The following is a 26,268-nucleotide window of genomic DNA, read 5'->3' on the forward strand; positions in this document are numbered from 1 at the left end:
CCTGTCTGCCATCCTGTAACCTCAACAGTGAGGGAAAAAGAGCTCAATGACAATGGAAGGTAAGGTAATGATATATCAGAGTAAATGGATAAAAATCTCAACCCAATGCCACAAGGGAGCTTTTCTCTGGGCTTATTGACAAATGCCAGTTGTGCTGAATGACGGTGTTTCAAAGGAACTTGTATCTTGTTTATGAAACCTTTCACAGTTCCTATCTTCTAAAGTCCTGATGTAATAATAACATTGCATTATACTTTTTCCAACCAATATAAAGCAGCACAATGACACAGTAGGGCTGTTTGATTTATTTTGATTTCAATAAACTATATTGTATTTCATTGTTTGAGTTGTTTATGGTTTAGTTTAATATAACAAGAGAACCACACAATTGGAAGCAGTGTCATATTAAAGTCTTATTAACAGCTTCACATTGATGATATTTACATATTGTAGTGTGCTGTTTAATGCAGAAATTCACTCTTTCAATTAGGGATGCACCAATCCGATATTTGTATCGGTACAGATATTGAAGAAATTTCTAGATCAGGAAACCGGTGACAATGGGCCGATCCATATCGGCTGATCTATTCAGTGTAATTCTATGCGGTGCGCTGTGAGTGACATCATACGCAAGCAACACGCCGTGCGGAGCCTACAATGTTTACAAAATGGAGCGAGCGAAATGATCAGCTATCATGAGCTTTTTCACATTACCTCAGCCAACAAGCTCCACGGCTACGTGCAACATCTGTAAAGTGAATGTTTTCCGAGGGGCGGTACTAAAACGTCTAGTTATAATATGACAAACCACGCGATAGAGCACGCGTAGTTCGTTAAACAGAATTAAAAAAAAGAGGCGGCATGAAGCATTAGCTTCAAGTGAGCGGAGATGTTGAAGTGTCACATTGCACTTCTTATTCATGTCACAACCCTTTTCAGACATCGTTCTGTAGATGTTGAAATCGCAACCTGCTTGTTGCCAAACGACACCGATGCTGTTAGCTTACAGTGGCTAACATTAGCTCTAGGGAATGACAGTCTCTGCCATCATGGACGAGAAGAGAAACAGACTCAAAGCAGAAATGCTTGCTTTCCTAAGCAAGAACCTGCCAGTGATGCTAAATCCTGAGCTTGAGAAATCTGCTTGAGCAGGTCACTGACACTGAGTGTCAGTATGTGTGTGACTTAAGCCTCAACACAGCAAAATCTTGAAATGTTCTCTTACTGGATTGGCATTCATCCAATGGCCTTCTGCCCCCTTAGTGATGACTACTTCTCTTTTTTTTTTAACCAAGCTAGAGAAGCTATTGTTTTGATGCTTTTTTAATGGCTGTTTAATTCCCATTTGCACTAAACTATATAAAGAGCTGATTGCTATTTATTTTGAAAGTCTACCAACCAAGCTAGTGAAGCTATTGTTTTCTCAATTTCAGCTCCTTTATTATTTTATAATTTATTTTGTTTTACATTGTATTTTGAATCCCTAATTGATGAATACAAATATAGTGTGACTGAACCAGTCAGATTATATTTTTATGATTAAGATTGTTTTACTGGTGCACAATTATTAAATAAATAAGTAATTCAGTACATTTATATCTGTTTATTTGTTTTTTTAAAAATAGGAAAGTAATGTTTAAGTCAAGTTTCATGATCCCAGTCTTTTCCCCCCAATGAAACTTACAGTTTGTTACCATAATTCCACGCTGTTTTTCTTTATCGGTATCGGCCGATACTAAACCTCAGATATCGGTATCGGAGGTGAAAAATGCGGATCGGTGCATCCCTACTTTCAATATACAGAGACTGTATTTATAATATAACAGAGGCCAACACTACACAATTCGAACAACGTTTTGGACTCTTCCGGGCGATAGGAACAGCACAGCCCATTTTAATTACTTAATCAGACAAGTGATTTGCTTGATTATGAATTGTGAGTTTGGGGACATGTGTAATTGTTCTGAGAGCTCACAGTAGTAGTAGGGCTTTTCAACTTTTGGATGAGTGCATCACAAAAACAACTGAAGATAATGAAAACATAAAAATATCAGAAAATGAATACAAAATATAATAGCCTGGCCTCATTCGTATTTTTCATTAATTTGTGTGCCAAATGGGTTCAGGCAAATCAAGACTGGTGACAAGCTACAGGAGCAGTTAGATGATGGAGGATCCCGGAAGATTAAAACTCAGCCTCTGTGTTAACTTTTGTCTGCGTCAGCAAACTGAGGATGCATCAACTTTAAGGGAGAGAGAGGAAATGAAACAAACTAGAAATTGCTTCCCTTGACTGTAGAGGGCATTTTGTATGTCTTGTGTTTTGAATTGTGTGTGTGTGTGTGTGTGTGTGTGTGTGTGTGTGTGTGTGTGTGTGTGTGTGTGTGTGTGTGTGTGTGTGTGTGTGTGTGTGTGTGTGTGTGTGTGTGTGTGTGTGTGTGTGTGCGGGGGGGTTCTCGCAAGGATTTGGGGCTTGGCAATCAAAGGATGTGTCAACAGGATGTGACAATTTGATTTTATTCGCCACAGGGGGAAAATGAGATAAGGATAAATGACCATGACAGGATGAAGGTGATATAAGGTGAGAGGAAAATAAGGGAGAGGGGGATGAAGAACAGGAAAGCACCACAAAGAGAAGAACAGAGAGATGATGGTCTTCATCTCCCCGGTCTGGGAAGAAAGAAGAACTAGTAACACCAGTTTTCTGTGGAGTAAAAAAGTAGAAATGGTCCTTTCCATTACATATCTGGTCCACACAAGGAAGACCTGCACATATTTGGGTACACTCATATAATCAAATGATTATTCTAGTGAAAATATGCTTTTCTTTGAACTTCCTCTGTATTGAATTGAGAATAGATCAATAGAAAATCTCTGTAACATTTCAAGTAGCATCACTTAGGACGATATTTCTAAGTTATTGGAGTATATACACTTCCAAACTTCACAAAAATTTGTGACTGAGGGACAGAAACATTTATCTCAAGTAAGAAATGGAAGAAAGACATTTTTTCAAAGTGAGTAAAAATGAGGAAGATAAACAACAGAGACAGAAGATGGAGCAACATAAAACAGGCACAAGAAGAAACAGGAAACACAGGGAGAATGGGACGAGCGGAGGATGAAGATAAATGTGATCTAGTGGTAGGAGGAAACATGGGGGAGGGAGAAAAAGCAGTTTCCAGTTCAAACAATCTTGATATCTTATTAGATCTGAGGGGACTGCGGAGTTTACTCAAAGCAGTAGAGTGGGACGAAGAAATGTGAGAGGAAAGGTAGGAGCTAAGGAGGTAAAGGAGAAGAAATAGAAGAAGAAGCATGGTTAAAGCCGACATCTCTGATAGCTTTTGAAGATAGAGATAGAGTGATTTGATAACAGAATGGAAAGAAGAGGAGGGTAAAGGGAGTTGGAGCAATGTTGATAAATAACAGGAAGAAGACAGAGCAGGGGGGTAATAAGTATTCATGTTGACAGTTGATGGACACTTGAATGTCAGGTTGGCAGTCATCTTTGTAAACAGTGACACTGCATGTTCTCATCTCATTACACTGCTCCAGCCGGGAGACAAAACCAGCGAGCCATGGGGACGGAGACGAAAGAAGAGCGTAGTTAGTGCCCGACTGAATCAAAGACGAAGCAGGAGTGACTGAGGGAGTCACATTGGAGGTCACACAGACTATGAATGTTACACATCAGTAAGAGCACAATATCAAAAGGGCCAACAGACCGGAGTATAAATTAATATGTGACAAACGGAGAGGCACTGTGTCAATATCCCATTCTGCTAATGTAGTTAAACCCATGAGGCTCGCTGCCAGAAACAATGTGCATGATCTCAGGCAGACGTTTTAAAAATGTGACCATAATCTACATCTAAATTAGATATCACTTAAGTCAAAGTTTGTGAACTGTAAATGACTATAAAAACCTAACATCAATCTTATATCTGTAGAGTTGCTTTCTTAGGCCTAAAGCTGTAGTGTTAAGAGAGATCAAGGCTATATTTGTCCAGGAATGTATTCAGCCTGAGGTCGTGAAGCTGCAGCCTGCTGGGTTCACCCCTTTGCTTCTTGCTGCCAAGCTCTGCACCCGAGTGGGAGAAATCTGTGGGAGTGACCTTTGGTGAGTCAAAGCACTTCACTCCCTGTCTGAGTGCTTAAAGGTTTTAAGTTAAGGTCAAGTGTATGAGACTCATATCAGCTGTGTCCCACTGGGTCTGAATAGGAGAAATATATGCTGTACAAAACGGTCCCCAAAATGAAATGTTAAAGTTTGTTCTTCACATAGTTCAAAACCAATGTACAGTAAAACAAACAGACAATGTCTGCAGCCATTAGGGGTGAGAAAAACAATTATACTTGGTTTTATAATCATTTTAAACATCTTGCTAGTACCAGATTCTCAAATATGATGGAGTTAATAGTCATCTTTGTCATGAATTATAGTTAAAACCTAAAATTTGGCAAAGCAAGACATTTAACAGGTCACCCAGGAAGTAGGATACCATGAGGGGCATTTGGTGATATAAGACAGTTAATAAACAATATAATGATACATGTCCATTCACACATTTTTAATATGCATTCAGAAAAGATGAGTGTGACACTACACCTTTAACTACCAGAGTACAGTTTAGCTTCGTGTTACCTGTGTCAGAATCGAAAAGCACATGGTGACATTCTTCAGATTTTCAAGATGGACTCAAAGAGAGAGGATGAACAATGAAGACTGGTGTGCGAAAAAGACAGAAGACAGACTGAAGAAGGAGTGAAAAGACAAGTGGAACACGAAGGACTGAAATCTCTTTTAAAGGACGGTCCTCTGAAACGACTGTGACATTTCAAAAGGCCAGGCTTCCTGAGAGGCATCGACTATTCCTCCATTAGAGTGGGGCACTCCATGATTACACATATCAATAACATCTGAGCACAGACCCCGTGCTTTTGTTGTAATTCTATGTACCATGTATGTTCCTGTGGATGTGCGTGCGTATGTTGGTGTGTGTGGCTGGGTTAATGGAGCATTTCTGCAGCTCTCTTAAAGGATGTGCTGGTCAGTCAATTGACCTAATGGGACAAACTGCATCTGTTTTGAGTGGCATTTAGTGTTATTGAAAAAAAAAGTTGTGAAAAAGCAAAGGCGAGGCAAAGCTGACAGCGGCACAGGGAGATTCTCTATTCTCCATATTCAAGTAGCGCCAGAGTGATATAGATTTTTTGGGGGTGATGTTGAAACAGATTTCCAATACTGATATGTAAGAGGAAAAATAACCGATGGTTCAGATAATTTTGTGAAAGGTTCGTATCAACCCGATTTTATTGGCCAACTGATATATCATTAGTTTTGCTAACTGTTGGTCTTAAAAGATAAATCTTCTAATGCTAGAGAGGGAACAAACGCCACCCACACAATGAATCATGCAGCCCCACAGAAAATTGACGAGACCTGGGACACATGCGCCAGCTGGCACAGCAGAGAGGAACAAAATCCTTTAGCCTCCTCTGGTGTGTGGACATGTCCTGAGCTAAAACACCTGCCTCTACACAGGTGGGCAGCTTATTGCTGCAGGGGACAAGCTCATCCCCTCCTCCTCCAGCCTGCCACACATCTGACTATGTCACAGTACTGTGGGTAGAATCTGGGTCATGATGTGCCCTATTCAAATCAGCCATTCAAGTATGGTGTCTAGAGAAATAGGTCTTGAGAGCAAGAGCACAGCACGCTGAGTGGCATAGTCACAGGTAGGGAGAATGAAAAACTGTGAGAGAGACATGATGAGGGTTGAGCATAAGAAACAATTCGATCAGGAAAGAAATTTTACTTTTTGGAAAGCGTCTGTGAAACATTGGCAGTAATGTATCACATACTCGGGAGAAGCTCCTTCAAATGTCCTGAAGGCAATGAATAAAACAGATGCTTCCTGTATTAGTGCACCAAGTCACTCTCCATAAATCGAATTATTCTATGTTGTTATGAATTACAACTCAGAACACATACTGTTTTTTTGTCTTCTTAAGCCAATGTACACATTTTATTAATTATTATTTAACTCAACTTATCTTTTCTATCGAGCAGATCATTGCTGCTGCTTTCGAGGGTGACTGCTGCAGGCAAATCCAAACAGGGATGTGGACAATTAGCCTGTGTTTCTGTTAAACTCTATTAAACAGGGAAAGAGTTCTAGACTGCCAAAGCTGATTCACATGGCTGGGATCTGCTACTGATGGCCTAATAGGATACATGCTGCCGCCACGTAGTCTTTCATTACAGGTAAAATCCTCCGATGGACCCTTGTGTGACCTGGTTAATTATCTACAGCGGTGGACACATGCATAATCATCGCTATGGTAAAATACTTGACTGATGGTACAAATCAACACAATTGGCTACAAGATATAGGCAAGACATCAGTATTAATAATGGGGAAAATACCTCTCAGGCCACATTCACATGCCCATACTCAACATTCTTTAATTTCTAAGTTATGAACAGAAACCTAAAGAAACCATTAGCAACACAGAGACTGGCCCCGTTACGGAGGTTGCAGATGTGCCAGGCTATTGGAGGCGGCCACATGGCGGATACTTCACACAATATACATGCTCACGGGTCCAACAGTTAAAGTATGTTACATTACATTACATTACATTACATATCATTTAGCTGACGCTTTTATCCAAAGCGACTTACATTTTTAGAACACTCAACATTTTTGAGGGGCCATTTAGGGGTTCAGTATCTTGCCAAGGACACTTAGGCATGCAGATGGGACAGAGTGGGATTCGAACCGGCAACCTTCTTGTTGCAGAGCACCCGCTCTATCCCCTAGGCCACGCTCTCCCCATTGTCACCGTATGTCACCGGATTGCTCTGCAAAAAAGTCACACATACATTTGCCATCTAACTGTAGCATGATAGAGCTTTTGGACGAGGTAGGGTAACACTGGTTACACAAGCTTAGTCTTGGCATTAGGGGATTTAAAATGCAAAACCCTAAGGGGATCGTCACACCCCAAAATGAAAATGAACTCATTATCTACTCACCACGATGCCAACGAAGGGGTGGATGAAAGTGTATGAGTCCAAAAAAACCTTTTGGAGTTTCAGGGGTAACCAGCATTGCAGCCAAATCCGATACAAGGGCAATAAATGGTGACCACTTGTTCAAACCTAAAAAAAGCTAGACATTCAAATTCGACTCAAATGGAGTCATTAACACCAGGTTTTCAGCCTAAACGTCCTGCGTTATCCTGTCAGGAAAGGGAAATCTATCAAATAGCGTTCCTCCAACTTTGTACAATACTAATGAAACGAGTAAAGTCAGTCGCAATGCCAAGCGCTTCCAAATAAACCACAATTCATTAATAATGCAAGTCTTTCCACTATTATAATGGATGGTACAGCTCCATCCTTGGGGAAACACTTAATCCTGTTGTTACTTTTGAAAAATAATAAAAAATAAATAAAAGTATCAATAAAGACCCTTCTACTGTTTTGATAACTAGAAACATTATATGGCTTAACCCTGATGAGACAACATCAACTGCCTCACAGTGGCAACATTAATATATCCTCTACATAAACTTTGGGAAAACATTGAATTGACACACTCAATATGCCAACATTTGATTTATCAGCTAGAGCTCTGGATTCATAGGCCATTGATCAGATGAAGCCCCAGCTACCCGTCAGCTAGCCTCAGATTGATTGGTTTCAGTTTGTTGGCAAATATATGTATTGCTTAGCTATTTCTACAGAGAAACACACTTGAGAAAGTTAGATTTTACCACTGACTTTAGATAAATAAATTATCAAAAATTTAAAATGTTCCTACATATGCCCTCAACAACCTAGAAGGCAGGCCACATCTCATGAGTTCACCATGACACGATAAATTAGTAGACAACCTTCTGTTAATCTTCTAATCAATATTACTCATAGGGCTCCAAGCTCAAACACAGACAAAATCATCACCTATAAACATTAACCCAAACACAGATTAGCCAAATTTTACAAGATTCTTGATCGATACCGATTAATCCTGTGTTGTTGTGACATATATTAACTTGTTTAGATGTGATCCCTTGACCATGATCAGTCAGTTGTTAAATTATCAGTAAGGATTATTTAATCTTTACTTCAGTAGAAAAGGAAATCACATTGTTCCAAGTGAAATTACAGGAAATTGATGAAAAGGCCTTTTAGTCTTCCGCTGCTTTGTTCCATATGAATGTAAATGAGGCAGGACTGAATCATTTCCAGCTCTTATATCAGGAGGATAAGGGGAACACCTGTTTCATTAGGAAACTCTCGAAGAGGAAAACCTCTGGGATTTTTAGATACATATAAAGACCTTGCATTCTCCTCCCAAGTTGTCTCACACAGCGGACTATATTGGATTCCTAACTCACAGTTTCTGCAGAGCTGCAGCCAGAGACAAGGATAAGTATGACATTGGTATTCTGTGAAGACGAACTGAGATGTTATCTCTATGATCACAAGGCTAAAGCCTCTCTGAGGGTTGGAAATGGATCACAGGACCAATTCCATTACATTTCTGACAGTCATTTCTGCAGAAAAGATTTATCCGTAGTTACTGGCTGACACATCCTAAAACCGCATGTTTATTTTTTAACACTCATTCCCTGAAAAAGACACATCAACATATAAGGAAAGACTCAACAACCGGAATGAGAGAAGACAAAAGAGGAAAACAGTGGACAGACTACTTCCCTTTTAGCAAAAGTAACAGGAGTTGAACAGAATACTAAGTGTCAATTTAGGCTTCAGGAGAACATGTTTTCCAGGAATGTCTTAAACTGGAGGCAGATTCTGTAAGATGTTGCTGTTTTAAACTTACCTGGTTGTGTCGCTAGATTATTTTGTGGTTCTTTTGATCTCGTTTTTGGTTGTGCTTTTACCTTTGCTATGTGTTTTTATCTGTGCTGCTGCCTATCTCGCCAGAACACAATTAGACTTTCCTGGTTAAATAAAGGTTAAATAAAAGTGCGAACAGAAATCTGTGAAGTGTGACAGACAATTTTTGAGGTTCATTTTATTCATATAGGATATTATTAGTACTATTATTATAATTCTTATTCTCATTCAAATGTTAGACTGAATGTCACAATGATGTCAAAAAACAATAATTTCTGGAACAAAAAATAGTCCAACAAATGTATGATTGTGTCAGGCCTACCTTAATATTGTACCAAGTAAGAGGTTTCCTTCTTTGGTTTACAGCTTTAATTCACCGAGAATTTCCTTCACATCCAGGCAAAATTGATATTGAACAATGAAATATCTGCACCAATATTGATTCGAATTGGAAATCCACCGATCAATACGTAATGAAATACCTGGTCCTCTCACCTTGTAGCCCATCAGGCTTTTGGGAAAGACAGAGAACAAGATATTGCCTGCAATGCTCAGGAGACAAATGGGCTGCAAGTAGCTAATCTTGAGAAGTCAGATTCCTTCAGTAAAGAAACATTTTATGGTGTGGTCAATCTCCCAGATCTTGCTTCACCCAACCGAATTTTGATAATATTCCATGAATCCTTTATGAACTGTGCAGGCTTGGCCTCCTTCTCTTTTCTCAGTCTCAGAGAGAATTCTGCCCTCCTTGTTCTGAACAGATAACATAAAAAAAAACACTGGAAAGATTGTTTTTGTGCGTAATGGCTTTTTTGAACTGCTTATTGAGGGTCTTGATTTCCCTAAACGGATACAGTATCTCACCCTCCTGTTTGGCCATTTTCCCCTTACCCTTCCTCTCCTTACAGCTGAAGCGTTCTCTGGTCATTTTGTTGTCGTGCCATCAATTTTCTTCTTGGATGTTCCTGCTAATGTGGCCTCTGCTCTCTCCCTGACAAGGTTTGGGGTCTAGTTGTTTCCATCCTGTGCTGACATTGCTGTGGGCCATTTCATTTTCTCTCTCGCAGGCTTGGTGCCTTGGGTAATGTTAGCAGAGCTCCTCTTCTGGGTTTAGAAACTTGCCTTGTGGGCCTTTTATTAGTGGCTGAAAAGCCAGACAAAAATCCCCCAAAGAAGCAAAATGTCTTAACGCTAAATCACACAAGGATGAGGAATATTTTACTGGCAATATGAAAAATAAAAATGTATAATGGACAGGGATTTATGTGGAAGTACAAAGTGTATAAGAAACAATAGACGAAAGCTAGGATTATTTCACAATCACATTTTCACAGAACATGGACATACAACAAGGTAAAAATAACTCACAGGAGATTTATTGCTTTGTAACTAGTGATCATTCTCTCACTTTATCTCTACCTTATCCTTTTTCTTTATTGTCAATAATCTCGAGTATATGATTTTTGCTTTACACCTTTAAGACGCAGACTTCCACCTCACCATATTTATTTTCTCCTCATCCCTCCACTGCTTGTCTTATACTTCTCCCTCCCGCAATGTAAAGCTACTTAACACGATCTTAACTCCACTGATAAACAAGAGACTAGTGATTCCCCCATCAATCAACAGCCCTCCGTCCCTGCTCTGGGTCCTTGCAATTTCTCAGTCCTCTCAGCTCTGATTTACTCCCTTCCTTACGGTCAGGCTTATTCTCTCCTTGCAGCTTTCTCTCTTCACTAAATCTGTGCTGCGTCAGCTTCTCTACTCCCCTGCTCTGTCTACATGTTGGTCTGAGATAGACTTCTGTTTAACTTCTCCCAGCCCTCATTCCACAAAAACACCACTCCTTCACATTTGCTTCTCAGCCTGAGAAGGGAGAATTCTCTTAAGATTGTATGTAAATTAAACACACTCCAATATGGATGAGAATTCCTCATCCATATTAATAGCAACTTCAATATCAATCTGACAAATCTAATAAGAAAAAGGAAATTAAGCAACAGAGAGGATAGCCTGTGCATATTATGAATAATAAGCTTTCCTCAAACCCTTCCATATTGGCTGTTAAAAACAAGGGAAAAAAACATGTAACAAAAACAATACTATCCTAAGCTGTAAAAACTGCTACCTTGGGCTGTTCATACTGCACCATGCCTCCTCCATTAGATGTTAAAATAAATTATTGGGATGAAAACTGCCAAAATCAATCATCAATTTACTATTTGAAAGGAAGTGGTTGTAGCCTGCAGCCTCTGTTTTCAAAGAATTAAATTGAGTAAAACTTCTGATATTACATTTCTGAGCCAACTTAATCACTGCAGTACAAGGGAAGAAGAGCAAGAAACAAGAGACAGCCGCAAATAATTGGAAGATATTCTACAGCAGACACAGCTTTTCTGCTTCTTCAGCACACTCTGTATAAAAGGACAATTTGTAATCCCGTCTAAAACATTGCTGTGTTAATCCATCTCATTGAGCATACAGCTCAAGTTATTCATTCTTTTCTGAGGGCTGTAACTACAGTGGCATGAGTGAGGTGGCCTGTCTTCACTACTTCAAAACATTTGAAGGATAAGTCTTGGGTTTAAGTTTAAGTTCAGAGTTTGCTTTGGGTTATAGTTATATAATGGCTGGGGTTAGGCATTCAGTTGCAATGGTTAAAGTTGAAATACACACTCCAGTGCTGATATAAGCATCACTCCCAAGAAAATTGAAAAAATGCTTAAGAAGAGTGAGAGAGCAATGACTGAAGGGGTCAAGGCCCTGTGGCTATGAACTACAGAGCGAGAGGGTCAGGCATCACAGGGGAATGATGATTGCATTAGCAGGACAACTTAGAACGCTGCTCAGTGAATCATGGACAAAGATATGGAGCTCGTAAACAGACTTAAAAACCCAGAAAAATCGGATTAACTCTGTTTCTCTGCTGGTTACACAGGGAGTGTGGTGATTATTTGTTAGTTACTATAAGTACATATATAGCCATTGAAATAACTTTCTGTTTTGGGCACATGTGTGCTGACATGGCTAGAAGCTCTATTCTGAGAGGTTCTTCAGAAGGGGAGTAGCCATGGTCTTTGTCATCATTAGTAAGCCTGTCCTACAGCCCTAAACATCTTGTCAAGCTATGCATACATCACAGTTATCGGCAGGCCCATGTGTTGTATTTACTGCCTGTCCTTTCAAGACTAGAGAACTACATTCACATGTTGATGTGGTTGAGAGAGAGAGGGAACAGATTATGGCAGTTGACACCTGGACTGTTTCCAGAAAAAACTAATGAAGTAAAATTTTAACAAAAGCCAAGTAACCATGAAATCACATGTTTCAACAACTAATGACCGAGTAGGAGAACTGTGTCCTCAGTCCACAGTCTCTCCTGCTTTCATACTTGGCTTTTACAACCCAATAGCAAAAGCTTGTTTAGATACCGATATTGCATCAATGGCATTACAGCCAAACAAGGCACAGGATTGGATGGTTCACTTCCCCCACTTTAGGAGATGTTGCCACAGTGTGTGCCAAGCATTATAACAAACACGTCTAATCGATTAGTTGCCAACTAATGTGCAAAACACTTTGAAGACTCTACCTGTCCTCAAGCCCTGTATAGAAGCATACATTTGTCATATTTGTCCACTCATTAAGCAGGCATTACCTTTGATTTGCCAAGTGTCTAGTTAAAATGTTCTTCATCAAGACTGTTCTAATAAATTGATGCAATCAAAGGACATTTGGCAAGGCTAATATAGTTACTGCAAAGAATTACACAAAAGCACAAAGATTAGCAAAACAAAATTACTGGCCTGGATTGTTCTTTTTTGTTTCTGCTGTGCTTTCCTTATCTTAAGAAGACAATGATAGGCATTCTTAACATGCCAGCACTGCCTTCTGGAACATATGGACCCTGTCCATTTATACATCCATTCATCCTTTTATTTATTGCTCCTGCTTATTCAGGTCCACGCTATGATGGCAGCAGGTCCTTCTGTCCGCCCTCCTCTTCCACCTTTTCGGCATTGGGCCTTGGGGATCCCAAGATGTTTCCTTGCCCGGAATTATATGTGATGATGTTCTAGGTGTGCTTCCATTTAGACCTGTCCACAATAACTTCACAGGGAGCTGTCCTAGAAACATCCTGATCCATGTCTGAACTGTGTTTATTGACTGCATTCAATGCAAAGAAGCACTGGTTGCAAACAAAGATTCTCCTGGATATCTATCTGAGCCTGATTCAGTCTGGCAACGCCAAACCCAATTTGCATTTGCAACCCCTCAGTTCCATTTTCATTTCAAGGCGCCATTTTCAGTAGTTGCAAAGCAGAACATCACACAGTGTTTCTTTGTTTTTATTTTAAAGAAAATTTACCATCCAGTAATACTGTCTCAAAAGCGGATTAAACAATCCTCTCTCAATCAGTAGTAGCCATCTTGGTTGTTAATGAAAAAGTTTCAGCAGCACTCCCATTGCTCATCTGTCATCCAAGCTTTACTAACCAGTTTCAGGATGGGTGGCAAACAATCTGAGTGGGAGGGGGGCCAGACCCATATAGTAGATAGAAAAAAAAAAAGCTCAATGTTAGGTCTGACTTCCATGATAAACTTCATATCCTCATAAACACCCTTAATACCCTACATCTAGCATAATGTTACTGCTTGTATCTACAATCTCTGTTTCCTACACTATAGCCAGAGTTGATAAGGACTGAAATTCCTTCCTAACTTCTTCACTTAGTCACTAAGTCTCTAACAGGCAGTTTACGCATCTAATAGGCGAAGGAAATCTGTGGTTATCCTGCATGAGACCTTATTAAACCCAAATCAGTTCAAAACAAAATACCAAAGCAAAAGAAAAACCAAAACATAGCACAGTATTTCATGAGCTTTTTTTAAAGTTTTGTCAATGGTTTAATTATGCCCCTCTTATTATTTTTTCAATTGATCCAAGAAAATGTTTTACTTGAAGAAAAATAAAAAACACATGTTCACATCTAAAGACATCACAAATTTCTCTGAAAAAAAGCACTAATGCAATCTAGCCTCTTGTCCACATGCATATGACGTTGTAAGTCACTAAAATTTAGATTTCCTTTGAAAGTGTAGAATTTCAATGGAATGTGTATCCAATGTACAGAAGCGACAACATTGCCAAGTTTAATTGCAAGTTTGCGGCTCCATTCAACAGTTTTACTTCACTACAACATCAGTATTCACAGGTGTCTGCCTCACCCATTATTACTTGGTTGTTTGAGCATTTGTGGTCACATTTGTGTTCTCGTCTAGATTTTGTAAAATTAAGGTCATGTGGACAGAGATATTTATAAAAATGGAGAGGAAAATATTGATCCCAAATAATATCAACAGTAGTTTATTAGTCTGTTATCCAAAAATACTTTCCAGATTTGTTTATATTATTTAGAGATAATTGTAATCACAACAATTTAAGATTTTAAATAAATTCAAATATGGAAATAAAGGGAAACTTAGTGTACTATACCTTAAATATTGGGTTTTGGTTAACTGCCATAACTTACGTTAAGCTACTAAATTTTTTGTTCTGATTCTTTAGTACTGGGAACCAAACATTTCACCCTACAGTAGCATGATTCAAGAAAAGCAGATTCTTGGCTGAAAAAAGCAACCGTCAACCTAACCGAAAACAGTCTATAAATAATGACACTTAGTACAATGCCATTAGTGTGTTAAGAAAAGTATCAACTGAGGCATATACACACACGTTGAGAGCCCTGTGAAGCAGCTGATTAATATCATGGGAATACAGCAAGAATTTCCCCAAAAGGATAACGTGTCAGTGCAGGAAATAAGGATTTGGTGGATGACTGTGTGTGAAAGAATGAAAAATAAAGAACAACTAGATCATGTGCTTACATTCTGAGAGCAAAATTGTTTAATTGCGTTTAATAATCAATGATTAGATCAAATTGACTGATCATTTTTCATATAGAAATAGCTGATCAATTCAGAAAAAAGGGCATCAGTGGCCATCTCCACTAATAGAACCCTAATAGAATTATCTGAATTACCAAGAAAAGAACATGAATCGCCAATAAAGCTTAATTAAGAAAACATAATAGAGGTTTGTTTAGAGTAAAAATGCATTGGTGCGTTTAAATCAAACAAAAATAAGAGGATAGCAAATTACAATCCCCAGCCCATTATAGATTTGAGCTCCCGTGCAGTTTAGGAAACACTATATAAATGAAAAGCTGACCTATGGGAATCTCTTTAATTACATAAAATAATTGCAAATCTGTTTCCCCAAACACCAAATCAGATAAACCATTTTAACTGCAGGCCTGCTCTCCGATATCAAGCCAAACAATTATCAGTGATATGCGTAAACATCCTAGCAAATGCACTCCAGCTCCTCAAGTGGCCAGCATTGTGATATACAGGGAGAGGTTCAGATTGAGAAAGAGACAGAGAGCGAGAGAAAGACAAGGATAGCAACAATTAATAAATGTAAAAGGTTGGTTTCAAAGAGGACAGTTAAACAAAAAAATGCAAACAGCGAGGTAGAATGAGAGGGAATTACAAAAGCATCACTAAACTGTTTATTTGGTGGAGGTATAAAGCCGCTCATGCACTATTGAAGTAGCGGACTCTTGCAGGGATATCGACACAAATAAACACTCTACGAGCCTCTCCACATCACACAGATGTGAGAGTACTGCAGGCACTACAATGTGAAGTGGCAAAAACAATGTACCAACAAAGCCCCACAAAGGCCTTTGGTTTATGGAGGCCACCAGTGCGGAAGTGAATTTACGTCAGCAAGTCCTTGACACACTTTTGATTTGGCTCCTCTCAAATGCACTGTGAGACAGTTCATGGGGTACAAGTACCAGGGGTCGGTATACACCTGCATTATACATAACCATACCAGACTGTGCTGAAAATTAACGCTCTGGTTTCTTGGTCAAAATGGAGATTACATGTTTGTTTTTTTCTGTTTTGTTTTAAATAATTAAAGATATTTAATTCATTGTCTTATGCAGACTTAACAATGCGTTATATGATCATGCCTGTTTTGGACAATAGAAAGGGTTTGACAGCAGACTGCTAAAATCCAACTGCTTAACTTAAATGATCAAAACAAAAATAAACATAAATGATGTCAAGATTTAAAAAAGAGTTGATCATCCATTGTTCCATTTCTGAAAATCATGATTGATTATTCTCTTCATGATCCACCCAATTTAAGAGCTGTTAAAAACATCACATTTGAATGTAGTAAAATAAAATGTGAGAAGAATGTGCATGTTAATCATTGTTTAATGATAGAAACCACGGGAAATTGTGTCTCGTCCGGTTACTCCGCTCACTCTCTTCCTCTTCCTCTATCTCTCTCTCTCTCTCTCTATTCCTCTCGTGCTCACAGACTGGCGCGGGCACGACACACAACCATACACTCACGCACACACACTATTTCATCGGAAAACTTTGTAATCTCTGGGTTAAAACAACATAATTTGATCTTCATGGAAACAAATGTCGTGTTTATTTGCAAACAGAGCAGGGAAGTGAGATTTCAAGTGGCGACGGCTCTTCAATAATTGCAATCGCTGATACTGGTGTCCGTCCCTGCGCATCCGTTTGCTGGGCTTACAATATATCTCTCAACCCTACTATGAGTCATGTCTTTTTTTCCTGTTTGATCCTTTCAACAGGTAACTGGGGGAGTTACCTGTTTGCCTGTGATTCATGGATTAATTAACAATACCAAAAGACTGGATTAAAGCAGTTTCTTCCCTCCATTCTTCACAACAGCGTACAGTGTAACCCTTGTTTGCTCTGCATCAAAAATCACTGTTCCCAGATAGCCTGGTTTGCCTGCCAGCCCTCCTTTGTATCCATCCGGAGGACTCGAATCCTCTCCGTTGCCCTGCTCCACCAACAAGGACTCACTGCTGCTAAAACTTAAAAAAAAACTTAACAAACAACACAGTGTAAGCTTTTAATCCTTCTACAAGCCTGAGTCCTACATTTGGCTCCAAAGAAAACAAGATCTTAACTTAACTGAATCGATCGATATTAACTTATTATTTAAAAAGCGTGGAGCGCAGCAGTAGCCAAATGGTTACAACCCACTTGCATCACCACATATTCAACGTGTCTGGCTGGGTACCTTTGTTGCATGTCACTACCCTTTCTCTTCCGTTTTCCCTGACTGACACTGTGAGATGTCAATAGTGGCAGAAATAAACTTGGCAGTACTCTCAAGTGGACAAACTATGTAATCACAAAAAAAGTAACTCTGTGATGGAAATCCACATTACATAATGTCTGCTGTCTACACTGGTAGTGATCTATCTGCTACAGACATATCCATTAAACACATTCATATATATATATATATATATATATACACACACACACACACACAACATTAATGACAAACAAGTTTCATAAATGACAAGGATGTTGAGCAATGAACATACTAATGCATAACTGTGATCATGTTTTTCTTCATACTAAATAACTAAATAAGAAAGAGGGGAAGGATTTCTGTCTTCTTCTCTATCACAATTTTTAATGAATAGTTGTTTACAAGTTTTGCCAGAGAGAGATAGGGGTGGATGATGGCACATGGTGGAAGTGGTGGTTTGGGGTGTTAAGATAAAGACATACTTATAGATACATCTTCACCCACAAGACCGTAAATGCCCACCCACTGTCTCCTGGCAGGCTAAAGTGTGACACGATGAGCAGTTAAGGGAAAGAATACCAGCTTTGTGTGAGAGCATATGCTTGAGGTGAAAAGAGAGAAACAGAATTCAGACAGTCTGCCTCAAGCCTGTTCCTGTGGTTGTGCAGTCAGTGACACCTCAGGAAGAGCAAGAGCGAGAGAGGATGGTGGTAGTGTGTCAGTTGACTGTGGTGGACAAACACTGACGGAGGCACAATCAGCTCTTTGACTTTGCTGTAAGGCTGTAGTTTTAATGATGCGCTAGCGACATTATTGATTATGCATTTCACTTGGCAAAAACCATTCAAAAACACATAATGGTTAACGCACAAGTAAAGCTAGTGTCCTCAAAATGCAGGACTGAAGTTAAAAATAAGTGAATGAACAGAGGCATGCGGCAAAATGAAAACTCGCCATTAGACTATTTATTATTTAATAATGTAGCAGGCCATTCGTTCTTCCTTTATTGTAAATGTTGTCATTTGTAAGCTGTATCACTGTTTTTTATTAATAAATGTTATTTAAATATAAACCTTGGTGAAATTACTTCAGTTAGTATATCAGTACTTCCTGAAAATGTTTTGCACATTTTAACACAACAATAATACTGTCTGACCGTTGGTTGGCTTTGGTTTGCTCGTTAGAATGGGAAAAAGCTGTTGACTGGACTACAGAATTAGACTTTACTTTGGACGCCCAACTGACCCTGGATTACTCTAAGTGCTGCTAATGGAGAGGGAAGGAGGGAGAGAGGCAGAGAGGTAGAGAGAGAGAGCAACAGACCAACAGACCGAGAATGGAAAGCAAGACGATGGCAGCTTAAAGTTTTACAATGAGGCAAAAGTTAGAGACCTTATATGATATCATGATAACCTAGAAAAACAATTTGGTTTCATTTTTAAATTGTGGCAGGAAAAATGTGTCTACGTTATTAATGGGAAACACAGAGTGATACTGCATGAGTTTTGAGAAGATTCGCAGCTAACAACCACACATCCACATGCATGGACGACAGAATTCCCTTAGGAGCACTCACAGAGAGGGTAACGGATGTGATCATTGCCCACCAGATACCATGAATCGCTGCATCAGTTCCCCTGACACAAGACACTCACAAGGCACAGCACTTCAAAGTACCACATGCAAATCAAATAGGCTATATCCCAGTTGGTTTGAAAGAAAATCTGCAAACTAGGGCGTATTCATATTCTCTGTCCAAGGTTGTAATTAAACTCTTTTTCAGATTAACAGGGATGAAGAGGTTGACATCCTTAATGCTCTACCAAGTTCATCAGAGTTCATATTACAAGTTTTTTTTTTCTTTGTTTTATAAGTGTCATAAAGTACCTCAACCTATTCCCTATAGAAGAAATATGATTTATGTACAGCAATAACAGCAATAACTAGTCTTATATCCAATATCAGAGTGCATGTAATTTTCGCAGAAAGAAACTCTCAGCAGGCAACACAAAAAATTCAGTCTATTAGTCAGAATACAGAAATCAGTACAGAGTGTGTACTATTGATACAAAATATAACAAATAAGTGACATATTCAGTACGTTTTCCGTAAAACAGCTGTGGACAGTCAACATTGGCCTTGAGAACAACGACAAAGGCGTTGGAGCCCCCTGTACACCGACTGTTGAGGATTCAAAACAATGTGCTCACACATATGAACACAAACACCCAAGAGCAGCCACAGACGATGATTCAGGATCTTGTTGTCCTCTGTGGGCAACAGTAATAGGGATGTTTGTCCTACCTTTTTCTGAAGCAGCAGCAGGGTTTGTCTGATGAAGGCCACTGGTGTCTACACATTCAGCCCCATCTTATAAGAAATAGAGGACATGTTAACAGTTTGAAGTTAAGGATTATCTCAGAATGAAAATGGAGAATATAAAAAGAAAGACAAATTAATTATCAAAATAAGGAAGTCCAGAAACTTTTGTGTCAGGTTTTATGGCTACTAGGAAGTCCCTATTTCCTACAAGACATATGTGTAGATGTATGAATGCATGTGACATGCACTGGCTGTCTTTATTGCTGCATGAGCTGGATATGGCACATCCTCCCTCCCAGCTTGGAATAACTGTCAACCCACCGACAAGATGAGAGGAGAGGAGGGGTATAAAAATAAAGCCCTAAAGGGATAATAGTGTGGCATCTTCAGCATGATTAGGCATTCACAACCAGACAAGCCAAATCAGAGGTAATAGGGTAGACACCAATGCAGCAAGCAAAGACAAATGAGAGAAGAGACGGGAGATGTGAGGGGAGGGCGTCAAAGCTCATTTGCCTGCAGTGAAGAAATTATTTTCTATTTAATGTGACATACACAACTGATTTATACAATTTATAAAAAACCAGAGCAGATGGACATTACTTTTCCCTTAATAAAGAAAATTCATTTTTGCTGCCAATTGTTGCTACACACCTCTGCGCACATGCAGGCACTTGAAATGTGGATTAGCTCGTGTCCCAACATAACACACAGGTTTCCCTTCTCTACCCTCCATCAGAGGGTGAAATGACATGATACCTCTGATCCTGTTAGAGCTTAAAAACATTTTATTAGGCCTCAGTCCTGATTTTAATGTCTCTCACTTTTACTGGTTGCTCATATTTGCCTCAACCCACACATCAGGAGGGTTATTTTAAAATGTTTTTTGAAATCTTGCATAATGTCAAATAACTAACTGAGTGATGTAGTGTTGAATCGTTTTTGATTTGATTTCCAAATGATTTCTTCTGTCTGACTAGGTTACTGCTTCACCCATTTCAATACAACCTATTTAAAAACAAAGCAGCTGTTTTACTAATTTCATGTATACTGCATTAGGTTTGTGCCAATAAACATGATGAAATGTATAGTAATACTAAAATCAGTATGCTATGGTAATCCACTCATATGTTTCGATGTAAATAAGCTTTTTACATCGATGCTACATTTTCTTTACCAGCTGCTCTGAAGTCCAATTTGGAAAAAAAAATAAACAGTGAGTGTGACATTAATCAGCATGAGCCAAACTGCTTCTTAATTTCATTTTGTTTTATCAGATAATTAAGGCAATATAAATAGCTTTTTTATGTCTACTGAGAACAGCTTAAACTTTCTGTTCACCGAAAAAATGAAAATTCACTCATTATCTTCTCCTGGCTAGGTGAAGTGTTTTCAACAAAACACTTTTTTAGTTTTAGGGGTAAACCGTGTTGCAGTCGAATCCAATACGATGGAAGATTTAAAACACAGTGTAAATGACCTAGTTGGAGTCGAGTTTGAACAGCTTTTTTCTGTTGTTTTATAACATCGAAGTCGCTGAAACTATCTTTACCCCTGAATCTCCTGAGGTGTTTTGTGGACTCAAAGACTTCACCCACCCCTCCATTGGCATAGTGGTGAGTAGATAATGAGTGGATTTAAATTTTTCTGTGTCCTCTCTCTTTAATGCTGTTCTGTTAGGCAAGTTTATGTTATGAAAATGCTCTATCTGCATTCATCTATTGTATTCATATTAGAATAAGCTGTTATGCATATTTGCATCACGCCTATCCCCAGCTGCAATTTTGCTATTTGCATGATCTAATTACATTGATGTCAGTTTATAATTGGTTAAAGTCCCCATCAGTCAGTCTATATAGCCATTAATGTGAGGTTAACGAATTTGTGTTGTCAATATGATGTTTCAGGCAGCAACACTATCGAAGGTCAGGTGGGGCATCAGATCTGATCATTTCTGTTGACATGCTGATTGAATGTTGTTGAAGTCTTGACTGTAGCTTTAACTCTCCGTATTTTCAGAATGTTTGTTTACTATTTAAAACTATGTTTGTGGATAGAGGCTGTATGGAGTAACGCATCCTGTAAATATTTTCTCTCTGTGAGGCTAATAATTTGTGTGTATTTGTCTTTCAGTGTGTGTATACACTGGATGCTGCTGTCAAATTGCAATGTACAATCTCTTTAAAGCGGCAGAACAGCATATTAAACAGGAAGCTTATCTCAAGGATTTATACCACCAGTAACTCTGTACACAGGAAGTTTAAATTTATATCTACAGATTTATGATGACAGGGGAAAATAAAATTAGAGTAGCATTGCATTTTTGTCCATACACATAGCAGAGAGAGCCCTGCATGACACTAACTCATACAAACTATAACGTCACTTTAAGTGAGTAAAGTATTGCATGAATATAAATTTAACTTCTTCTTTGAGCTAAACTTAAAAACAAAAAAAGTTCAGCCCCTAATAATTATTGTTTCTCAGCTTTAATAATTAACTTCTGACCAAAGAAAGACCACAAATTTGCTGTCTGAGTATTTTTGGCTTCCTGTTATTGATTTAATTAGATCTGTACTCAATTTAACCTCTGCAGAGTTTAGCAGGAGCAGTTATGATTTCAGCTACACATAAGCTTTCTATCCCAACTACGGGCAGCCTTCGTGTTTTTGACTTTGAATGCAATAGGCTGGATAATGTGTCAAAAAGCCAGAAACTGATTAGGCACTGCTTAAAATACTGTAACGAAACTAAACAATGACTGTAACAAAACTAAACCAACTAACTAAACGTCTCAGGATTAATGTTGATTATTAAATCATTCTGCCTGAACAAAGCTTAGTGTCCGTAGAAATAGTTGTAAATATTATATTTCATGCCTAATCAAACTCATCTTCACCATATCCTTGGTAGTTGTGGTTTTACTCCAGTCATGTTCCATTTGGTTCAGCTTTGTGATATGGTTCAATAATGCAATTTTCATAATTTATCATAATTTCCAGAAACGCTGCTTTCGGACAGATTAAATTCATACTTGGCCAAACTTTGTGTATGGAAAAACCTTTGAAAAGGACTTTCAGTGCATTTCAGACATTGCCTTTTTTTTTCTTCTGTAAAAGATCAAATGTGACAAAAACCCAGAAAAAAAGTTTTATACTTTCAGTCTAGCCAAAACCATTACAGAAAGCGATTGAGTTTGGACATTTGATCATATAAGAAGGTTGCTCAGTCTATAAACAATGATCTGATACTTCTACATCTGACATTCTGTCACAGTATCCATGTTTCTTTCCGCCACTATTCTTGGTTTAATGTAGTTTTTTTATGTCAATGATTTATATGCTTCTGTAGTACTCTGAGAGAAACACTATTTACAATACATGTAAATATTGTTTCATAGAAGAAATAAAAGAAATGCCATGTACTGTCCAAAGTATACAGGGTCTAGTCCATGAGTCAAGTTTAACTTACTGTATCTGTGTCACTTTTTATGAAGAAGAACTCGCCTTCTTCAAGAAAGTTATATTGAATGACCGGTTGGGAGTTAATGTGTAATGCCAGATGTCCTCATTTATGTTGACTATGGAGCAGCTCTATACTTTGCAATATGCTTTAGTGCTAGTTTCTGACTTACACTCAGTCAGTGTCAATGCTCGTACAAAGCAGAATAACGTGAATAATATTTTAAGGTCGAATATACTGTATCAAAAGCCAGCAGATAAGAAAGAGGTAATCACTGAGAGCGTTTAATCAGTCACAGCTTTGCAAAATATCCACCACATATCTGTGGTTGTGCAGTAAAGATGATAGTGAGTGTAAAGTGAAGGTGAAGACACAGGCCATGGATGAATGATAACTTATGAGGTAGACTGATAGGAGCTGTCTGTCACCCGTCTCTTCATCTTCCTACTGCAGAAGACTTCAAATCGCCACGATGAGAATCCAGCATTTAATGTCAACAGTGGCAGGTGTTCACTTTGACTGATATAGAGAACCATTCAATTACTTTTTTAATGTATTATTAATGTGCTGTAATTTTGAACTTTCCAGAATACCAAGGCCATAATAGTTGTTAAAAGGAAAATCAGTTGTAGGATGACTAGGCACAGACTGCAGCAGCTGTTGTATTATCTCTGAGCCGGCTGTAGCTCTAGACTGTCTTTCATCATCTAAAAATGGATAAAAATGAGAAAACACATGTACCACATTCTTTTGCCTTGTTTAATTAAAAATAAAAACTAATTAAGCAAGTCTATGTAGCTTTGGGGATAATACAATTGATTTCTTTTCATAATCATATAGAAGTTTAAGCAGCTCTTCAGCATAATTAAATCGTAATGAGTTAAGATCAAAATGACTGCCCTGCATTTCTTCTTCTGCAATACAATTCTACAATAGCAACATTCAATTGGTATTTAAGTATTGGATTATCGGTTTTCAAGTTGTATGTCAATTGTGTTTCCGACGCATGTGCTAATTTGCTTATAGTTTTTTGATTTGAAAACAGTTCCCCATCAAATAAACTTAGTGTAACCAACCAACCGAAACAAGCCAGATGTCTGTCATTGTCCCTGTATATTAACCTGACTTTTAGAGAACATAGTGGCAACATAACCAGGAGCAAAAGTTAAACAAATGTTGAAGTGCTGTGGCTATAGCAGCTAATGTAATGTTAAGCTTATTTTTACCCATCGAATTAGCCACACACACCATTCAAAACAAACACAACAGCCAAACTACAGCTTCCCCACACAAGTTCAATGAGCTTGTGTGTGTGCACCTGTCTTACGGCGCGTCCCTCGCTAGTGTCGCTAGCAGCGCTGCTAGCATCTGTTAGCTTCCTCCATCTTCTATCTACATGTGTTTAATTATCACTACAGCTCCTGGTTTTACCTCAAAGCACTCCACATCGTTTAACAGCAAACACAACTCACCACAGTTCGCCTCCAATGTCCTCAGGAACTCCTCTTTCCTCCAGGATAAAATACAGCTTCTTCTTAAAGTGAAAGTTTAAGCTGCTAACCAACTCCTCTCCGAAACGTCCCAAACCAAGATGGTGGCCGGAAGTGACACAAAGTTCAAAATAAAATTCACAAACAAATGCCATAAGAGGAAATAAGTCGAAATAAATGATGGAAATTATCATAAATAAATGCCATTGAGGGCTTATAAATATATAGGCTTTTTTTCATCTCTTTGTACATTAAGGAGGCAGGGTCAAAGATTGTAAGGATCCTTATTATTGAAAAGGGTATAATGACATAGCAAAAACTCTAAATTGTCAAAATAAGTGGATTTGGCTTTTTTGCTTGGAAAATTACTGACACGAAAATTACTAACACAGTGAGGAACAAATGTTAGTCTGGCTGAAGACAGATGTGAAGATCTTGTGTGTAAGCCTTTCGTAGATTTAGGCCATGCCCCTCATACAAATTCATAAAGCTGGCAGATAAAGTGAAGCTTGTCTAAAGGAGAGACTGAAAGGAGCACATGGTCACACAGATAAAAACAAACTGAAAATAGCTGCCAATTAGCTGACTATATGAAATCCAATAAACGGTAGCTTGACATAATGTCTGTTATATTGTGGTGTATTACTGATCCAGATTAAACAGACATGTAAATTAAGAGCTGCACACTTCATTGTGCACACAGCACCAAGTAATCAGTGATAATTACAAATCACTTCTTAAGAGAAGATACATGTTTCCCAAGACGGCACCCTTCATATTCAAAATATTTTGGTTTCATTTGTTTATAGCAAGAGGCAGTTGAGATTGTCCATCTTCGTATACAGTCTATAGTTTGCAGCCTTGCAGCTTTGATTGGTGTTGGAGGTCTAATGTAAACTTGGGCTTTGTCCCTTATGACAGGGCCACAGCAGAACTCCTCTGTTGAGTATGTTGTTGAAAAAACATGGCTCCAATAAGAACTGATTTAACCAGAGCAAAGGTGGTTCTATCCTCGGCTCCTGTGACTGCCGATTTGTCCTGAAGCCGCCCTGTGTGAATAATGTGTGATAGAAAAACTCTTGCGTATAGCAGCACTGTATGAATGTGTGTAAAACTGTGTCCTATAAATGCAGTCTATTCCCCCTTATTTTCAGCTTAATTTCCCTTCTTCACTTTAAAGTGGCACTAATGAACTACCAACAAAAACATAGTAAGAGCAGTCACATCATCATCTGACTCTGACTCACCATGTATGCTTTTGATATCTTTAATTGGTTTTATCATATGTGAATTACTATCTGCAGTGTGTAAGTGGAGTCATAAAATATTTGGTGCACTTTCAGTCAGGCGGGATATAGAGATAATTGGCCATCCACCCACATATGAATCATAAGGACACACTTATACAACTAAAGCTAGACTGATACAAAATGAGCCTTTCATGGTTTTATCATCGATCCCATCCATTGCTTATTATTTGGGGGTCGCCGGAGGACTGGAGCCAATCTCAGTGCCCCCCGGGTTCCCCCTGGACAGGTTAAGAATCTATCACAGGGCCAATACACAGAGATAAACAACCATTCACTCTCACAGTATATTTCACAGGGATTATTACCTCTCACAAATATATTTAACACAAAAATCTCACTGTTGTTACAAGTCTAACTTGTGTGTGTGCAATAATTCCTTGATAACGTGTTACCAGGCTCCTGGAACGTACCAGTGTGATTTCATCTGGTGATGCCTGTGTAGGAGCGGTCTCCAGGTACGTCAGGCAGCACACTTCAATTGCTCACTTTGTATTCACCACGGCACATCTGATCTCAGACTCAGTATGCATCAGTCGGCTCAGTGATCTGGTGGTCTGCTGCTGCTGCTGGATGAGAACTTCACAATTACCTTAGTGGCTGAAAAAGTACTTAATGTTCTTAATGGGACTGTGTGTA

The 26,268-nt window shown here is 38.6% G+C and overlaps 1 protein-coding gene across 1 annotated transcript in view; it reads right to left on the minus strand.

The window, feature by feature from the left end:
• gpat2 (glycerol-3-phosphate acyltransferase 2, mitochondrial) overlaps window positions 1-24,423 on the minus strand; it is a 90,119-nt gene extending 65,696 nt beyond the window's left edge. The window contains exons 1-2 of the mRNA XM_062381902.1: window positions 24,305-24,423; window positions 19,353-19,418 (exon numbers count right to left, since the gene is read on the minus strand). The gene's annotated coding sequence lies outside the window, so the exon portion shown is untranslated. The remainder of the gene's footprint in view (window positions 1-19,352; window positions 19,419-24,304) is intronic.
• Window positions 24,424-26,268: the final 1,845 nt, after the last annotated feature.

The sequence above is a fragment of the Platichthys flesus genome, chromosome 3 (assembly GCF_949316205.1).
Source record: "Platichthys flesus chromosome 3, fPlaFle2.1, whole genome shotgun sequence".
In the NCBI taxonomy this organism is placed as follows: Eukaryota; Metazoa; Chordata; class Actinopteri; order Pleuronectiformes; family Pleuronectidae; genus Platichthys; species Platichthys flesus.